Genomic DNA, 19,419 nt, shown 5'->3' on the forward strand with positions numbered 1-19,419 from the left:
CGTGAGGAGGCCTTAACTGCGCTGAAAACTTCTCTTGCTAACTCCCCTGTGTTACTGGGTGCCAACTTCACAAGGGGGTTTGCAGTACAGACAGACGCCTCTAACTATGGGCTCGGAGCAGTGCTTAGCCAGGTTTATAGCCAGGGAGAGGAGCACCCAGCGGGGCCGTCTTAACAGCATTATAGGCCCCCGGGCAAAGCAGTGCACTGGGCCCTGCCTACACAACCACTCATAGGAATAAAAATGTAAATTATCGATAAAATAAACTTATATTTATTGGTACCTCCAACAAAACCATTAATTGCCTCCCGCGAATCCGTTACAATATTCTGCTTCCATAACATTGCAAGCAATAAAAACGGCAAAATTTCTCCCGCAAATGCAGACATGCCAACTCTCCGCTACAAGTCGTAATTTTTCTCTTTCTACCTAGTTAGTGGGAGATTTGAATGTTGAGGCGGGTGATCGGAAAATTAGGGTTAAATTCTGGTCTGTGCATAGATTAGCATGGGGCCCCTGTGCTCGTGGGGCCCCCGGGCAACTGCCCAGCGTGCCCATGCGTTAAGACGGCACTGGCACTCAGTTATGTATCTGAACAGGAAACTGCTGCCTAGGAAAGTTACCTATGCCACAGTAGAAATGTAATGTCTTGCCATAGTGTATGCCCTGCAGAAGCTGCAGTCCTACTTTTACTAGCATAGTTTTACTGAAATGACTGACCCCCTGAGTTGATTAAACAGAGTGGCTGGGGAGAATGGGAAATTACTGATATGCAGCCTAGCTCTCCAACAATACAGTTTCATGGTCCACCACAGGAGAAGAACAGAACATAGTAATGCTGATGGCTTTTCACGCCAAGGTGAAGGCGAAAGTCATGTGAGCGCGGAGAATTTCATGTAGGCCATTGTGACAGTGAAGGGGTTCCCAGGCCAATAATAAAGGTATTATGCCCGGCAAGGTGCCCCTGAGCCATATTGGGGAATCGTAGATTGTCAGCACTGCAACCCAGTCATGGCATGAACATTGTAATTTCAATATTAATGTATGTGTGTCTCCCACCAGGTATAAGGTGGCAAGACTAATGTGATTTCTAAATGTAAAAGGTATTACTGTGGCAGCGCTTTCCTGTAACCGCGCAAAGGAAAAATGGTTTTAAAACCGGCACCTAGCAGCATAGCAGGAGGCTTTTCGCTAACTTTCGCTAGGACGCTCCTAGCGCCGTGAGATTTGCTGTGAGCACTGTTCAGGTAAAATCAGGAAATCTCATATTGCGCAATTTTTATAGAGTTATATAAAAACTGATTAAATAAAGTCCCCCTATTTTAATTGTACCAACATGTTAGGCATATTGGGATTTTCATCTAACACGCCAGAGACAGCGGAAACCCTTAATTTGTAAGTACTGTCGTTTAGAAATGTATGGCAGGAAATTCCTGCAAGGGAATGTCGCATATTCAGCCCTGGACTTCTAAAGCATCCCGCTGGCTCGATGCCACGATGTCTGGAAAAGTCCGGAGTTGAAAGGTGCAGACATACTAAGGTGTCATGTGAGGAGGTGTAACTGTGGCGGTGGAAGGGTTAACCAGGCCAATAATAAAGGTATTATGCCCGGCTGGTTAACCCTAAACCGTGTTAGGACAGAAGGGTCACCAAATGTATTGACACCATGATACCATGTTTTCCCCTACACCACCTTTATTGTCCCTGTTTTGCAGCTCAGAAGTTAGCTGCAGTTAAATGAATGAAATATGTGCTAACTGTATTTTCGACACAAGGGGGAGCTTCTAGCGTTGTGCCAAGCGCCAAATTGAAGAAGTGTGCCTGCGAGTAAGTAGCTGTATTAAAGATAGGTATCAGTTTTCAGACCACAGTCGTCGAAACCGCAAGCTCAATTGAATAAGTGGTCTGCGGTTTAGCTGAAGTACCTTCTTGCTACAAATGTATCCAGCCATCTCGTTATCCACTTAAGCTGAATTGGTGGCGCACGTCTGCAGTTACCGATCAAAGCCAGGACGGATACATTGTATGCAGGTTTGTAACCCAGACAGATTATAGATCAAACTGCAACCCACATCACAGAGCCCCTTCAATTAAGTGGATAACTTGCACTAGGAAAGAGCAAGCACTCTAACTTTTTGGAGTGCAGCTAGGTAAAAAGAAACCATGAAGATACATATGAGTTTTAAATTTGTTGCATATGCAGAACATACATTTCTAAATAAACTGTATTCCAATGGTGTTTTCAATGCAAAGGCAGGAACCCTTTCCTGCCGGTCCGGCAATGAATCCATTAACATGCCCATATGTTATGGATGAATTAGCTGAGGGATTTTTAATCTCGGTGCTTCAAAGGGCATCCTGCAAAGTTGGTGCCCCAGTGTCTAGAGAAGACCGGAGTTGAAAAGCCTCAGAGACACTAGATGTTAGGGTGGCCGGGATATTTGTAAGTACCAGATACCGGTGTGAAGTATGGGCGCTTCACACTTGGTAGCCAAACCCCAGACTTGCTGTCGCCAGGTAAGAGGTTGGGCCCGGTATGCTAAGTAGCTCAGGTGTGAGTTTAACGCAGGCTCTTAGCAGACCGGGAAGCAACTTCTGCCCATTCTGTGAACTCATAGCAAGTCTGGGATAGGTGGGAGAAGTTGTTCCCATGAGAGGATTGGGTGTGCATGTTAGGAATAGGACACATAACCCTATAAGAATGCCTGCAGCCCCCTCCTAGTCAGATTCATCTAAGCTTTACCAAGAAACGTCCAAGTTCCAGCGTCAGCGGTTCCGGGGTATGAGGGGTTAACTACACCGTAACAAAGAATTACACCCCTCTTCTAGAATTCATTTGAGCTGGGGATTCCTGAACGAATCCTGTAAGGACATTACGAAATCTGTCCTTTCGGCGGAGATATAGGGGCCGCAAGTTGCGCCCCTAGCCAAAGTCGCACGGCTCATATCGCGCACCCACTTGCATGCATGCAGGGGTGTCCAGAGTTTCGTTCCGTGGACATTTTATTTCGTTTCCCCATCCCAGTAAGTGTTTATTGACTATAATTGTGAAGTATTGTGTGTTTGTCTTAAAAGGAAATAAATTACAATTTATTTTACCCGCCTTGTACTGCCCAGTCCAGAATCCCGGTATTAATTTGTTGGTAAGACCTGGTCTACCGTGACAGTAACTCAAGTATCCCCATCTTAGTAAATGTCCGGGCAAATGGGCCAGATGTCCGGCCAGCTCAGACAAAAAATGTCGCCAGGTAAGGGGGCCGGGTCTGTTATGCTAAGCGGCAAAGGTGGGAGGTTCGTGCATGCCCTTAGCAAACTAAGAAGTCCCTCTGCCAGGTTTTGCAAAGTATTGGCAACTCCGGGATAGGTGGGGAATATTATTCCTACGGAGTAGATTGGCTGCATGGGTTAAGTATAGGACTGTTTAGTGTATAAGAAACCCTGCAGCCCATCGGGAACCAGATTCCTCTAAGCTTAATTTTAAGACTTTACACCATCGTAACCAAAGTCAAGAGTTCGTAAGAACCAAGGTTTCTAGATCCAATACCACGGCGGCAGAACTAAGGAAGCAGCTCCGGCGGAGTAACAGCGGTTGAAGAGGCACCACTGACCAAAGATTGTTTCTAGCTCTATTTGCGCACATCTGCCACTCCTGGGAAATTGTGCCTAGAGGTTTTATTTCCAAAGATTTCGTTTTGGGAACAAGATTTTTAGTTTTCCCACGTCCCAGTTAGTGTATTTCAAGTATAATTGTAAACCAATGTGTATGTGTTCATTCTGTAAATAAATCACAATTTATTTTATCTCTTCGCTTTGCTCAATCAAAGGATCCGGGTATTAATGTGTTAAAAGTGCTGGTTTCCCGTGACAGGCTTTTTTCTGGTGGCAGCGGTGGGATCTGATAGAGCCTATGGTACAGCATCCTGCGGGATTCTATTGCATAGCGGGAGACATGAAAGTTGCAAGCTCCCAAAACAAGAGGTAATAAACACATGGTTTACAAGAGCACGAAAAAATACTGTCACCCTTTGTCCCAAAACTTTGTGCCTGCGGGGGAAACATAGACAAGCGAGCAGGATGATTGTGGACTTGGGATCAATTCCAGATTGTTGTCCGGTGTGAAGGTTATGGCTTACCGACGGCTGGTCGGTCAAAGGTGCAACTGGAGGAGGATTTGGAACGGCATGAAGCCGGTATTGCTTTCCCTGAAGGCACGGAGCCCTTAACTGCAGCCGCAGTGATCACACTTCAGCCCGGGCTGAAGGAGGTTAATCCAGACCCCAATGGAGATGGACATGGGGAGGGAGAGGGCGGTCATAATAGTGGGATAATGGTGAAGGACTGGGTCTTGGGAGTGCGGGAGGGATTGTCCCCGTGGCTACTGGACTCGCTAACCCTGGACTCATAGCACTTCTCACCTCATGGGGAGAGAGGGCTACAGCAGATGAGAGGATTCGGATGCTTGCAGCAGTACACGACCAAGTATCCCCTCACTCCCATATGATCAATGGGGGACCACCACCGTTTTAACAAGTTTGTTTGTGGCACCGATAAAATCGATGGTTTTTGCACGGATGTTGAAACACAGTGTCTGACATACCGGGTGCCAGAATGGGACTGGGTGCTGAGAATGCACCCCTTGTTGTCTGGGATGGCCAAAAAAACGCTGCAGAGTATCCCACAAGAGGACCGGGATGATTACCAACATGTTAAAGCTTTGCTGCTATTGCAGTATGCCCTCATCCCAGAAGCATACTGGGGCAAGTTCAGGACAGGGGAACGTTATCCCAAGGAGTCCTATGTCCGGTACGGGGCCCGCATGGCAATGCATGGGACCAAGTGGGTGGAGAGTTGTGGTGCTACAAAATACCACACTTTTCTAGACTTAATTGTCCAAGAACAATTATTGCAGCAGTGTCCTTCGGACATCAGGGCATGGGCCTTTGACCGTAAACCTAAGACCCATGTGGAAGCTGCCAGGATGGCAGATGAGTATGTGACCAGTCGCTATTTAATGGATGAGAAAGGGGCTCCTAAGAAACCGGCTGTTCCAGCCAAGGGAGCCAAGCAGACTCCTCAGTGGGTACACAAGCCTGCAGCAGAGAACAGCGTTTCAAAAGCTCCAGAGTTTAAGCACGAAAGGAGATGCTATCTCTGTAACAAAGTGGTTCACATCAGACCTGACTGTCTGGACCGTGCCAAATCCAGTGGACCCCATCAGGGGCAACATTCTCCAGCTGCAAGACCGGTCGCCCGTGTGCGACTGGCACACACAGAGGAACCAAGTACAGCCGCAAAATCAACCCACAGAGGGAAGTCCATGGAGAGATCTGCACTTGTTTCCCCCAGACCAGCAGTGGAGAGAGAGGGTCATCAGGTTGCGCCAGTCGGGTTGCAATTCAATGATGCCCGGCAGAAACATCTGCGGAGAGTGACCATCAAAGATCGCCAAGCAGATGGCTTGCTGGACTCCGGTGCTGCTGTTACCCTGGTCCGACCTGATATGGTCCAACCACAGGATTTGCTCCCGGCACCGGGATGCAAGTGACCATGCCAGATGGAGGACCGCGGTCATTCCAGGTTGCCCAGGTCTTTTTGTATTGGTGTGCCGGACGTGGCATGAGGGAGATGGGGGTATTGCCCGGGTTAGATGCTGAGGTCTCACTTGGAAATGACCTGGGGCATGTTACCTGTGTGTTCACAGCAGAGCTGGCTCCAGTTGCAGCTATTACCAGGAGTCAGTCAACCAAGCTCACAGTGGAATCATCCCCTGTCCCCCTGCATTTGGGACCAACTGTTCCAGGGGTCTCTGAAGAGACAAGACAGGTAAGCCAGACTGAGTCGTGACCAGAGACTGAATTACTGTCCCCTTTACCTGCTCCCGATCCCCCCGACTTAGAGACTAAGGGTAGGTGGCCAGTGTTAGGGACAGAGTTTAGGGATGCGGTTAAAGCTGACCCCAGCTTAGAAGGTATGAGGCATCCGAGTCTAGGGCAAGTGAAGGGTCAGACCACTTTCTGTGGTACTGCGGTCTTCTGTATAGGGAGCAAGGATCTACCGGGTTAGATAGGGTCTGGACTGATAGGAGACAACTAGTAGTATCCAGGGAGAACAGGCAGCAATTATTGCAGGTAGCCCACTTCATTTCACTAGCGGGACATCAGGGGGTCACTCGGATGAGAGCCCGGCTGTTGCAGCGTTACTACTGGCCGGGGGAATCAGGGCAGTGGCAGATTACTGCCGGTCCTGTGATGCCTGGCAGCGAGTAGGTAAGGTGGGTGATCATGTGAAGGCACCCCAAAACCCGTTACCAGTAATAGGAGAACCATTCCAGAGGGTAGCTATGGATTTAGTGGGACACCTCATGGTTCCTAGCTGGTCGGGGAAGCGCTACATCCTTACTGTGAGGATTTGCCATCCTGGCGGTCGCAGAACGTCTCCTCACCCCAACAAGCCTTCCATGACGGATACCCAGCATGCGCGGTTCCATGGTCCCTGTACACACGCGCGGATCTTGCGCACTCTGTACAGCCACCCGTGGATTCAGACCCCGCTCCCATCGCTGTCACACGATGTGGACGTTCGGCCAGCCTCCCTGCTGACGCGCGAGTCAGGTCCCACCCTCTGACCTCCGTGACGTGCGTGGGTCAACGCGTGACTGGCCCCACCCGCTTTGGTCACAGGAATCGGCGTGGGAGTGACATGCAACCTAAACTCCGCCCCCTGGCTTCCGTGACGCGCGCAGGATGGAGCGCGAGCAGTTCCACCCTCAACCTCGATTAGGCTGCATCATAGGGCACACCTGTGTGTGCCTTCACTCTGGAGTCAGTTATCGCTGAGCATAGTCATTGTGACGCCATGCCTTGCCACATCCTTGTTGCTTATCCTGCCTTGCCTTGTATGCTGTTAACCTCTTGTTGCCTGAAACCTGCTAGCTCCTTGGGCTCCGCTTCTCTCTACTCCTGATCCGGCTTGTACGATGAATCTCCAGTCTCCTGTCCTGACCTTGGCTAAGTACTCCAACGATCCGACATTCTTCTATCCTGAACCTGGTAACGTACCCCGACTATCCAATTACTCTCCAATCCTGAACCTGGCTACGAACTACTGATGGGACGGCCGTTATTCGAACATTTAACGCGGTGTGTAGATCGGAAAACCCATGCGATGGCACGCCATTTATTTGAATCGTGCCGACTTAAACACGCGGCTAGTTTATCGTTTTGTCCGGGTCAAAAAAGGGCATTTTAGCGTTGTCTGCAATGCCGTTGAGAAACTCAAGTGGGCGATCGTGAGTTGTTGTCATAAAAAAACAATAGCAATTCAATGTCTGTATTATACACAGAGCAGAGTGTGTACTGTACTGTGCAGAATACTGTACAGTACGCAGAGTAGCGTGAAACGCATAGGCGTGTAACAGTATCACATTTCTGCGCATTAAACATTATGACGACCTTTTGAAAATATTTATTTGAACTGATAACCCATCATACAGCATCCTCGCCCCCGCACACACACAAGGCTCAAGGATTTAAACTTCTTATCTACATTACACCTCTCCCACACCATTCATTTGTAATGGATGGCTTTCTGGCTTGAATCTTCCCGAGCGTGGCCTTATACTGTTGCGGCAGCTTTTATTCTAACAAATCACCGGTTTATCCCTGGCTGGTTCCTGGAATGCGACGCTGTTCACCTGGCGCATGCCGCAATCACCTTGCATTCCCAGCCACGGGTCATGCCCGGCTGATGCGTTTATTGATAATGGTTCGGATTTTAATAGGCTGCAATGCTACGCGTGTCCGCCAGATGGCAGAAATTCATGAATTGTAATGCGCCGAATCAGTAATGTGTCGGCTTGCAGGTGTTTCGTTTAAAAAAGATACTGTACCAGAGTGCGCTATTGTAACTTGGCCTTGGCCTTGAGACTGAAGAAAGAGGTTGCAAAAATGTATCAATTTAGGCTTTTCATATTAAAGAAAGACAAAGACCAGTTTCAGTTTGTGTTACACTATTCTGCAGAGACCCACCATGAGTGTTCAAGTGCAGTCCGCTTTCCAAAAACCTGACAGAAGTTACGCGTATTTGATATGGGCCGCGATTAATGCAACAGATGATAAGATGGCAACAGTTGCTCAAATTTATCAGTATTTTATCGAAAAATATGACTTTTACAAATTTTCGCCAACTCCTCATACGTGGAAGCGTGCAGAAAGGAAAAGGTTATGTAGCGACCCCTGTTTTCACCGTATTGAGCCCCAATTTGTTGGAGGGTATTGATGTGTGTCACCGGATTTTTCCCGTATCTATGATCATGGAGGCGGCAAAAGGCAAAGGGTCATGTTAAAACCAACTAAGAAGCGGCAGTCGCTGCCAAGCAATGCACCAGCACCAGCACCAACACCGGCTTCCAATGACGGACCCACTGTCAGTGACAACCCTGAGCCTGAGCCTGAGTCGGATTTGGCGTGCAGTTTTGATGAAGCTTGCATGTACCTAAGCGATTTCCAGCCTCACCCGCTGACTACAGGTGGACTAGTCCCGCTGCAAACTATCGACGTGGATGATGAAGAAAGCTGGACTGGCAGTGGACCGGCGCCGGCGCCAGCTGAATGGGAAGTTCTATGGTGAGTACTGTCTTGTTGCCGTATTATTTTGGTGGGGCTGGCTGGGTACTTCTTTAGGGGGCTGACCATTACTGTACATTAAAACTTTTCTTTTTGTTTTTCCTCAGAAAAGAAAACGGCTAATGGGGGGATTTCGATGGATAATATTGTACTGTATGCTGATGTTTTCCGGCCGTACAGTATACTGTGTAATAAACCCGAATAAATAAAACTATGCATTTATTCTACATGTTCAGTATCGTGTCATTATGTGTCTTCTACAGTATACTGTACAGTGGTATACAGTGCCTAACATCTATGGGCAAAAATAATTTTATTTCTAGGTGCCCTAGAACAGAAGTTCCCACGCCAATTGCCCGTGAACTTGACCGTGGCCCTAAGTAGTTCCCACGCCAATTGCGCGAATATAATGTAAAATAACCCGTTCTGTGGGTCTGAGCGGGTTGAAATTTGCCTGGTCCTCATGCGGGAGGACCCTTGCCATAGTGGCAAAATTTCAGCCTCGCATGACCCCCGGAACCGGAGATACCAAAAGACAGTTTAAAAGCACATTACCAAAGTGGCTTTTTATCTGCCATGCAAGTCAATGGCAGAAACCTGAAATTTAACATCACCGTGACTCCGTTCTGTTGCCACGAGAGGGTCGCAATTTGCCATGCAATCCTGCCGCAACTAGGACTACATGGTGACCGAATCTGAGCCCTCTAGGTCGAACAGAAACGGAGTTGTGGGTTCCAGGTTTCTGCTCATTCTGACTTAGCCGGTTCAAAGCTTTCTCCGCCATTACGCTCAATGGTAGGACCCTCCTCGCCGGCGTGACCCTTTCTCGTCGCCATTATTGCTCGGACCCTGTTGGGGTCAAGTGAGGGGGTTCCTAACATCTAGGGGCAAAATGAATTTTATTTCTAGATGCCCTAGAACAGAAGTTCCCACGCCAATTGATCTAGTTCCCACGCCAAGTGCCCTAGTTCCTACGCCAATTGCGCGACCAGGCAGTAAAAAAACAGTGCAGCAAGCCTCTACATTTGTTACACTGTCAAAGGAGCAAATGGAAACAATGTGAGGCAATTCAACATGTTCTTTTATTGGTGGGGTCAGTACAAAAACATTTATTTACAAATTCTGTACAATGTTGTAACATTTAAAGTGCACAGCAATTCTAACCATCAACACACAATAATACATATTGCAGCCTTTATTAAATTCTTCTGCCACAAAACATTTTTGGTGCATGGGGCAAAGGGAGTTAAAGTTTCTTGCTTTTTATGTACTGTATTTGGGGGTTGTATCTGGGGGTTTATTCATCAAATTATTATGATGAACTGCCTTTTGAAATTACAGTGCTGTTAACTATTTCAGCCTCACACCTCCAGAGTTTTTAATCCCTCCCTAGCCAAGTGTCAATTGACTGAGTCACCCTATCCTACCAACCCCCTCTCTCCACTGGGTCGTTAACCTTCTGCATATTGCCATTGTGTTCTTAATCCGATCATAGCCGAGCTACAAACACTCAGTACGCCTGCATCTAATCACACCATCCCCCTCCCCCAACCCTTAGAGGCCTGTTGTTTGAACGGTAATGCTTTGGAAAATCCCCTCTCGAATTTGAAATGTAAATCTGATGTGCACAGCACTGTGAGAATTGAGAGTACACTGATACTGTATTTCATCAGGGTGTGAAAATATTTGTCAGTCACTATGGTTTACACTCACATGTTTTAAATACAATACAGAACATTCTTTAATATCTTTAAAATAAAAATATATAAATACTGTATATAAGTATAATGTAACATAATCCGTTCTGTGGGTCTGCGCGGGGTGAAATTTGCCTGGTCCTCATGCAGGAGGACCCTTGCCATAGTGGCAAAATATAAGCCTTGCACGACCCCCGGAACCGGAGATACCAAAAGACAGTTTAAAAGCACATTACCAAAGTGGCTTTTTTTCTGCCATGCAAGTCAATGGCAGAAACCTGAACTTTAACATCACCCTGACTCCGTTCTGTTGCCACGAGAGGGTCGCAATTTGCCATGCAATCCTGCCGCAACTAGGACTACATGGTGACCGAATCTGAGCCCTCTAGGTCGAACAGAAACGGAGTTGTGGGTTCCAGGTTTCTGCTCATTCTGACTTAGCCGGTTCAAAGCTTTCTCCGCCATTACGCTCAATGGTAGGACCCTCCTCGCCGGCGTGACCCTTTCTCGTCGCCATTACTGCTCGGACCCTGTTGGGGTCAAGTGAGGGGGTTCCTAACATCTAGGGCAAAATGAATTTTATTTCTAGGTGCCCTAGAACAGAAGTTCCCATGCCAATTGACCTAGTTCCCACGCCAATTGCCCTAGATCCCACGCCAATTGCGCGACCAGGCAGTAAAAAAACAGTGCAGCTAGCATTTGTTACTCTGTATTTTGTTATACAGTACTATCAAAGGAGCAAATGGAAACAATGCACAGTACAGCAAGACAATTCAACATGTTCTTTTATTGCTGGAGTCAGTACAAAAACATTTATTTAGAAATACAGTACAATGTTGAAGCATTTTAAGTAACATCTCCTTTATTAAAGAAACCCAGTACTGTATACAGTACAGTACAGTGGGATGGTGCGCAACACTGTCAGTCAGACCTGCACCAGTTCAGTCCTAGAGGGCAGCAAACAGGGCAGGTTTTCAGGGCAACATTGAAAACCATGCCTGTTTGCGGCCCTCAGGGACTGGAGTTGTGCATGTCCTGTGTAAAAAAACACACAACAAAATCTCCTTTGTTTAAGTACAGCGGGTACTGTAGGGCAAAACATGTACAGTACAATACAGTTCAGCACAACAGTATGGTCTCACTGAAAGTCCTCCACATTGTCCATCCATGGCCGATTCCTTGCATGGCGCAAAACGCCATTAATGCAGTCTCGAACGCCTTTCATTACAGGATCTGTAACTGCATAAAAGTGCCGCATTTCTTCCACAATGTTTTTCCTTAAATTGGTAGGAAGCGCCTTTTTAACGCGATTTCCTTCGTAGTTCACTTTGAACACCCACTCGCAGTACAACGTGTAGGGAACATGGTGCTTAAAAATGATCAAGGCATACTTGTGGGGTACACCAGCACTCATCACCCTATACTTCTCCCTGAAGGTTTTCTTTATTGGCCTTAGCCTGTCGCTTTGCCCTTGGCGTGGAAACGGCAACCGCCTTTCGCTTTTTCAGCATGACAGGCACGGCAGAGGTGAGTGGGTTCTTGCGTCCATAGAAACGGGGATGCTCCATGGAAGCAGGTGGCACAATGCAGTACAATATCTGGACAAGGGCAAGTTCAGATAAAGATCATGGAGTGGTGGGCTATGCAAAGTGTGTGACCTTTTATGCATGGCGACCAGGTACAGGTGTTGAAAGTGGGCGTACTCTAAAATGAGTCATTACCGTATAAATATACCATCCTTTTTGTGTATTGACTGTACATAGAATACACATCGACTAAACATCGAATATACATTCTTGTGTTTGTATTTCTTTCTACTCGCAGCAATGCCTGTTAAAAAGATTTCAAAGGATCTCAGCATGCGAATTAAGGACATGTACACGAGCGGACACCGAATTGCTGCTATCCAATGCTGGTTAGCTACTTCTGACCTCGTTGTGCCATCAAGCACCGTGTGCTATCATGCATACGGAAAAAACAGAGACCGGAAAAAGGCACCAAGGGTAACAAACGCGTAAGTATATTTATAAAACTTAACAAAAAAAAAATATAGAAAACTGTACTGTACATCTACAGTACAGTTCTGTATCTACTGTAATACTGTTGTTATTTCTGTTGATTTATATTACAACATACAGTAGTTTGTCTATTTATATTTATAGTACAGCAGTATACATTTTTTGTATATTTCAATTAATCGTACAACGGTATATACTGTATAGGATGTACTGTATATTTATATTTATATTACAACAGTATATTTATTTTGTATATTTATATTTATAGTACAACAGTATATATATTTTGTCTATTTATATTTATAGTACAGCACTATACATTTTTTGTATATTTCAATTAATCTTACAACGGTATATACTGTATAGGATGTACTGTATATTTATATTTATATTACAACAGTATATTTATTTTGTCTATTTATATTTATAGTACAGCAGTATACATTTTTTGTATATTTCAATTAATCTTACAACGGTATATACTGTATAGGATGTACTGTATATTTATATTTATATTACAACAATATATTTATTTTGTATATTTATATTTATAGTACAACAGTATATATATTTTGTCTATTTATATTTAATGTATATTACAACATTACATTTATATACATTTTATATTGCTGCATATTAATAAAACAATATAATTTCTTTACATTGTAGGGAGACAACTGTTCTGGTGGACAAAATAAGTGAGGAGAATGATGAGAGGAGTGCATTAAGGGTTAAAAACAGCAGGAAAAGCACAATCTGACTGTATCTGAGACCAGCATAAAGAAGATGAGACGCAACATTGGATGGAAATATGGACGTGTGAGGTTAGTACTGGACAGTACAGGAGGTAAAAGTGTTGTTTCGCAAACTGTACTGCACTGTGCCGCAAATTTTTTTTATTCCTTGTCATTACAGAGTGTACCCCATGATTCGGGACGCAAAAGAAATCAAAAGAGTGCTCCAGGCCCAGGCATGGATCGACAGGGGGAGACTTTCCAGGATTGCATCTTCACTGATGAGTCTACTGTGTCGCTGGAGAGATTTGCAAGATTTGCGTTCCACAAAAAAGGCCGCATATCTTTGAAGCCGCGGCCAAAACACGCTGTGAAGCTGCATGTGTGGGGTGCCATCTCTAGGCGTGGACCGGGATGCATTGTCATCTTTGAAGGTAAAATGTATCAAATATAATGTCGCCTAATGCACTGTACTTGACTAGTGTTGCCTTACCGTATGCACTGTACTGTACTATTGTGCAGTTTTTTGAGCACTTTTCTTTTCTTGCTATAGGAATCATGAATAAAGCTTTCTTCCAAGACAACATTGTGCCCGAGATAGTGCAATACATCACACGCGACTTCCCCAATGGTCATCGCTTCGACCAGGACAACGATCCCAAGCACACCAAGTCAACGGCGCATATCCTTGAGCGCGGCATCAACTGGGTGAAGACGCCAGCGGAGTAAGTGCAGTAGACCGTGTCCCATTTTTGTTCCCCACTGTTTTTAGCTCTTAAACCAATTGTCCTTTCTTTCCAATGACAGGTCGCCAGACTTCAATCCGATCGAAATGGTCTGGCATCAGCTGAAGGACCATATCCGGAAAGTGGCGAAACCCTCCAAAAAGGACGAGTTGTTGAAAGGCATAATGAGTTTTTAGAACGATGTACTCACCGTGGAACGCTGCAATAAATATATAGACCATATTGCCACTGTGTTGCCCATTGTCATCGCGCGTAATGGGCAAGCATCAGGAAAGTAGTACTGTGCTGTAGTATTGTAAGTACAGTATGTTACAGGTAAGTATGGCACAGATTTTTTCTATCCAGATAGTAAGAGTATACAGTAGTTAGTTTTTTCTTTACAGAGAGAGCAGCACCAGCCATCAGGTTACAGTACATAGAATTTAACTGTAGTCAGAGTATTCAGTAGTTCCAGTAGAGTATACAGTAGACTAGTTTGACAGTACAACAGTAACTGCCTACTAACTGCTCCATTTTTTTCTTTCCAGAGAAATCTGCACCAGCCACCTACAGTAGTTCTGCCATAATACAGTACAGTACGCACATACAGTACAGTACAGTACAGTAACTGCACTAATTTTTGGTTTTCTTGTCGTTCCAGGAAAAAGGGTGGCCTAGGTGGAAGATGGGGGCGTTGTGTCCAGTCAAATCTGCTTGTACAGTCAAATGTACAGTATTTAAACAGCAGGAATGATGTACACAAAACCTCTCCTCTCTCAATGAACTACTGTACTGCAGACAGAATGAGGAAAAGATAAAGACTAAAGAAAAAATAATTTTACTATACAGTATATAGTATATACAGTATATTATACAGTACATTACAGTACTGTACTGTATATAGTATTAAATAATATTCTTATAAATATGCATTACTCATGTTTCCCCATGTTTTACAAAGGTTTTCCAAATGGTTATCCAATTTCAAGCTGCCAAAAGAACTTAATAAAGACTGCATTATGTATTATTCCTGATTATTTTTATATTTGTATTTTTTGGTTCCTGATAAAATAAAATAAATATTTATTCACTTTCATGCGAATCATAATCATTGACAGCCACCCCTACAGTGCACCAATGAATAAGAATGTTTTGTAAATTATATTTATATATTTTTATTTTAAAGATATTAAAGAATGTACTGTATTTTCACACCTTGATGAAATACAGTATCAGTATCAATCAACAGGCCTCTAAGGGTTGGGAGAGGGGGATGGTGTGATTAGACGCAGGCGTACTGAGGGTTTGTAGCTCGGCTATGGGCGGATTAAGAACACAATGGCAATACGCAGAAGGTTAACGACCCAGTGGAGAGAGGGGGTTGGTAGGATAGGGTGACTCAGCCGATTGACGCTTGGCTAGGGAGGGATTAAAAACTCTGGAGGTGTGTGGCTGAAATAGTTAACAGCACTGTAATTTCAAAAGGCAGTTCATCATAATAATTTGATGAATAAACCCCCAAAGACAACCCCCAAATACAGTACATAAAAAGCAAGTCACTTTAACTCCCTTTGCCCCATGCACCAAAAATGTTTTGTGGCAGAAGAATTTAATAAAGGCTGCAGTATGTATTATTGTGTGTTGATGGTTAGAATTGCTGTGCACTTTAAATGTTACAACATTGTACAGTATTTGTAAATAAATGTTTTTGTACTGACCCCACCAATAAAAGAACATGTTGAATTGCCTCACATTGTTTCCATTTGCTCCTTTGACAGTGTAACAAATGTAGAGGCTTGATGCACTGTTTTTTTACTGCCTGGTCGCGCAATTGGCGTAGGAACTAGGGCACTTGGCGTGGGAACTAGATCAATTGGCGTGGGAACTTCTGTTCTAGGGCATCTAGAAATAAAATTCATTTTGCCCCTAGATGTTAGGAACCCCTTCACTTGACCCCAACAGGGTCCGAGCAATAATGGCGACGAGAAAGGGTCACGCCGGCGAGGAGGGTCCTACCATTGAGCGTAATGGCGGAGAAAGCTTTGAACCGGCTAAGTCAGAATGAGCAGAAACCTGGAACCCACAACTCCGTTTCTGTTCGACCTAGAGGGCTCAGATTCGGTCACCATGTAGTCCTAGTTGCGGCAGGATTGCATGGCAAATTGCGACCCTCTCGTGGCAACAGAACGGAGTCAGGGTGATGTTAAAGTTCAGGTTTCTGCCATTGACTTGCATGGCAGAAAAAAAGCCACTTTGGTAATGTGCTTTTAAACTGTCTTTTGGTATCTCCGGTTCCGGGGGTCGTGCAAGGCTGATATTTTGCCACTATGGCAAGGGTCCTCCCGCATGAGGACCAGGCAAATTTCAACCTGCTCAGACCCACAGAATGGGTTATTTTACATTATATTCGCGCAATTGGCGTGGGAACTACTTAGGGCCTCGGTCAAGTACACGGGCAATTGGCGTGGGAACTTCTGTTCTAGGGCACCTAGAAATAAAATTATTTTTGCCCATAGATGTTAGGCACTGTATACCACTGTACAGTATACTGTAGAAGACACATAATGACACGATACTGAACATGTAGAATAAATGCATAGTTTTATTTATTCGGGTTTATTACACAGTATACTGTACGGCCGGAAAACATCAGCATACAGTACAATTTTATCCATCGAAATCCCCCCATTAGCCATTTTCTTTTCTGAGGAAAAACAAAAAGAAAAGTTTTAATGTACAGTAATGGTCATCCCCCTAAAGAAGTACCCAGCCAGCCCCACCAAAATAATACGGCAACAAGACAGTACTCACCATAGAATTAAAATTCATTTTCCCCCAGATGTTAGGAACCCCCTCACTTCACCCCAACAGGGTCCGAGCATGTACAGTACAGTACTGTACTTTAAAATAAATGAAATATGCAATTTTACTATTACTGTGCGCGCACGCACAGACTGTGTACTGTAGGTTGAACCGCGAAGGTACTGTATTAGACTTCAAAGACAACAGCTCGCAAACGCCCCCATGCGTTTTTACACGGCATTGCAGTATTGCAGCCAGCGGGAATAAAATGCTTAAATCACAGCCACGAAAATAACGCAATACACTCCGGGCGAAAACGACACAAAACCGCACATCACCGGGATATTCTGAAATTCGCGGAGCTAGCCGAGTTAGAATAAAGTTGGTCGCCACTGTAGTACATTCCTTCGCATGTGTATACTGTATGACTTTCCAGTAGAAGTTCAAGTTTTTTGTTACAGTATTTATTTTTATTTTCTCGACATGGGCTTGCCTAGCATAGCAATTATGGATATTATGAGAATCAAACAGTACTGTTGCTTTTAATTCCACACTAGTCATGTACATTCTTTCTGAGGTGGGTGGCAAACTGTAGTACTGTGATTTTTATTTGGGGGTGTGGGGATCAAAACATTATGATTACCTGTTGAGAATATGTCTTTGAACTACAGTACAGGTAATCCTTCATACAGCTCGCATCCCCTCCCCTTCCCCCCTCCCCCCCCCCCCCCCGCACACACACAAGGCTCAAGGATTTCAACTTCATATCAACACCTCTCACAAACCATTCATTTTCAAATGGTTGGCTTTGTGGTTTCTTTAATCTTCCCGATCCTGCTCTCACAGTTCTGTGCCTGCGTGTAATTCTCTTCGGTTGGGACCTGGGACCTTGTTGATTATTAATGCGCATGCGTGTATAACTTCCCATTCATTTGGAAGTTAGTTCAAGTTTTAAAAATACATACTATACTGTATAACATTTTTTTTTTTTTTTCGTTATCGCCATGGCTTGAGTCTTAGGGATTGTTTATTTTCATGTGTTAAGTGTATCCATTTTTTTCACTAATTAGAGTTTATTACCCACTCCAGTTCAACAAATAGTACATTTTGTATTTGTATTATATATGTATTTTATTACCACCACACCAGTTATGTTTATTAAGCATTCACATTTAGTATTGATATGCCTGAAATCACTGTCTAGTTTAATATTTTATAAATAATTTGTACAATTATATATGTGCTTTATTTTATTTTATTTTGTTCTGATCTCTCTCAATTAGAATCCATTGTATTAGGATTTTATTATATGTGTATGATTGCCATCTGAGTCTTTTTAACTTTATTAGTACCTGAATTCTCTTATCTTCCCTTGTCTAACTCTCCTGTACTGATTTTTTTTTTTTGTTTCAATTTTTTTATTGTTTTGGAGAGACACAACAAATATTCAACATTGGTACACATATATTGTTCAAGTATTTCCAGTTGTGTTTAAAACAAAAAAAAATCTCTACAATTCGTTATCAGTGCTTAAATAAAATATTCGTTTTAACATAGTCTTTGTGTTAATATGATCTGTTTCCACATCTTAGGCTGTGCTAGGGAAGCAGCCGCCTCCTTGCGTGACTCTCGTAGAATTTAGAAAAGAATAGAGAAGAACAGAGAAAAGAAGATAAAGAAAGGGGAGGGGGGAGGGGGGAGAAGCCCATTTATCTAGTTTCTCTGTAGTTATGTCTATGTTTTCCTAATTGCCCGGCCAAATTTCCCAGATTTTGTGAAATTTGTCAAGTTTTTGGCTCAATTGCGCTGAAAGGAGCTCCATCATTTTTATTTCCCTTAGTCTCCGTAACACCATCTGTCTAGAGGGCGCGTTCACCTTTTTCCAGGCCGCTGCAATAGCACAGCGGGCTGCCGTAAACACATGAATTGTCATTTTACTTTCCGCCGTTTCCAGATCTTCGATTGGTTTGGCCAGCACCATGGTCAGCGGTTCCACCTCCACCTCCACCCCCAGGTACTCTCGGATCAATGTTTGAATCATGACCCAGAATACCTGAATTTTTGGACAATTCCACCAAATATGTACTGATTTTATATATGTATATTGATAAATGCGTCAATTAAGCGAACTACCATCATCCTTTATGATGTAGGTTATAGATCCAGCATACAAGATTATCCCCCATAGCATAGTTAGAACATCTGTTTCATATGAATGAATTAGCAACCAAGCTATATATAGAGACACAGTGTCACTTTAGACCACACATTCCTGATGAAGCCGACGTGATTATGTAGCGAAATGCGTAGAGTGGGAGTCTTCTTTCTTGCGGAGCTGTCTGGAGAGGGATCACGGAAGTCCAGCCACCAGCGAAAGGCAAAACCAGATCTGACATCAGACGCCAAGCCGTGCGGTCACGCAGCAGAGCAGAGGCAGAGACTGAGGTGCACGGAAAGCCACGGGACGGTGAGCCAGCTGGCTGATGATCTCCTCATACACTTGTTAACTGTGACATGCCCGTTTTTAATTTAAACATTGTGAGTGCATTTTTTACTTAGATTAAATCCTTTTATACCTTGGTTGATCTGCGCTATGCAAGTTTTTCCTCTCTCTCTATACACCAGGGATATACCCTCCTGAGTACCTCGATGACTTCTTTACTGACATCCACCACTGACTGAGTGTCCACATTGCTGTTTTTATTCTTACATCTTGTAAGTAGCCATTCTACAGGAGCCAAGATTTTGGAAACTCATTTCCTCATTGCCCATTTCCACAGCACTTAGATTTGTTTTGCTTGTGTTTCCTCCCTTATGCT

Source organism: Ascaphus truei, chromosome 4 (assembly GCF_040206685.1).
Source record: "Ascaphus truei isolate aAscTru1 chromosome 4, aAscTru1.hap1, whole genome shotgun sequence".
NCBI lineage: Eukaryota > Metazoa > Chordata > Amphibia > Anura > Ascaphidae > Ascaphus > Ascaphus truei.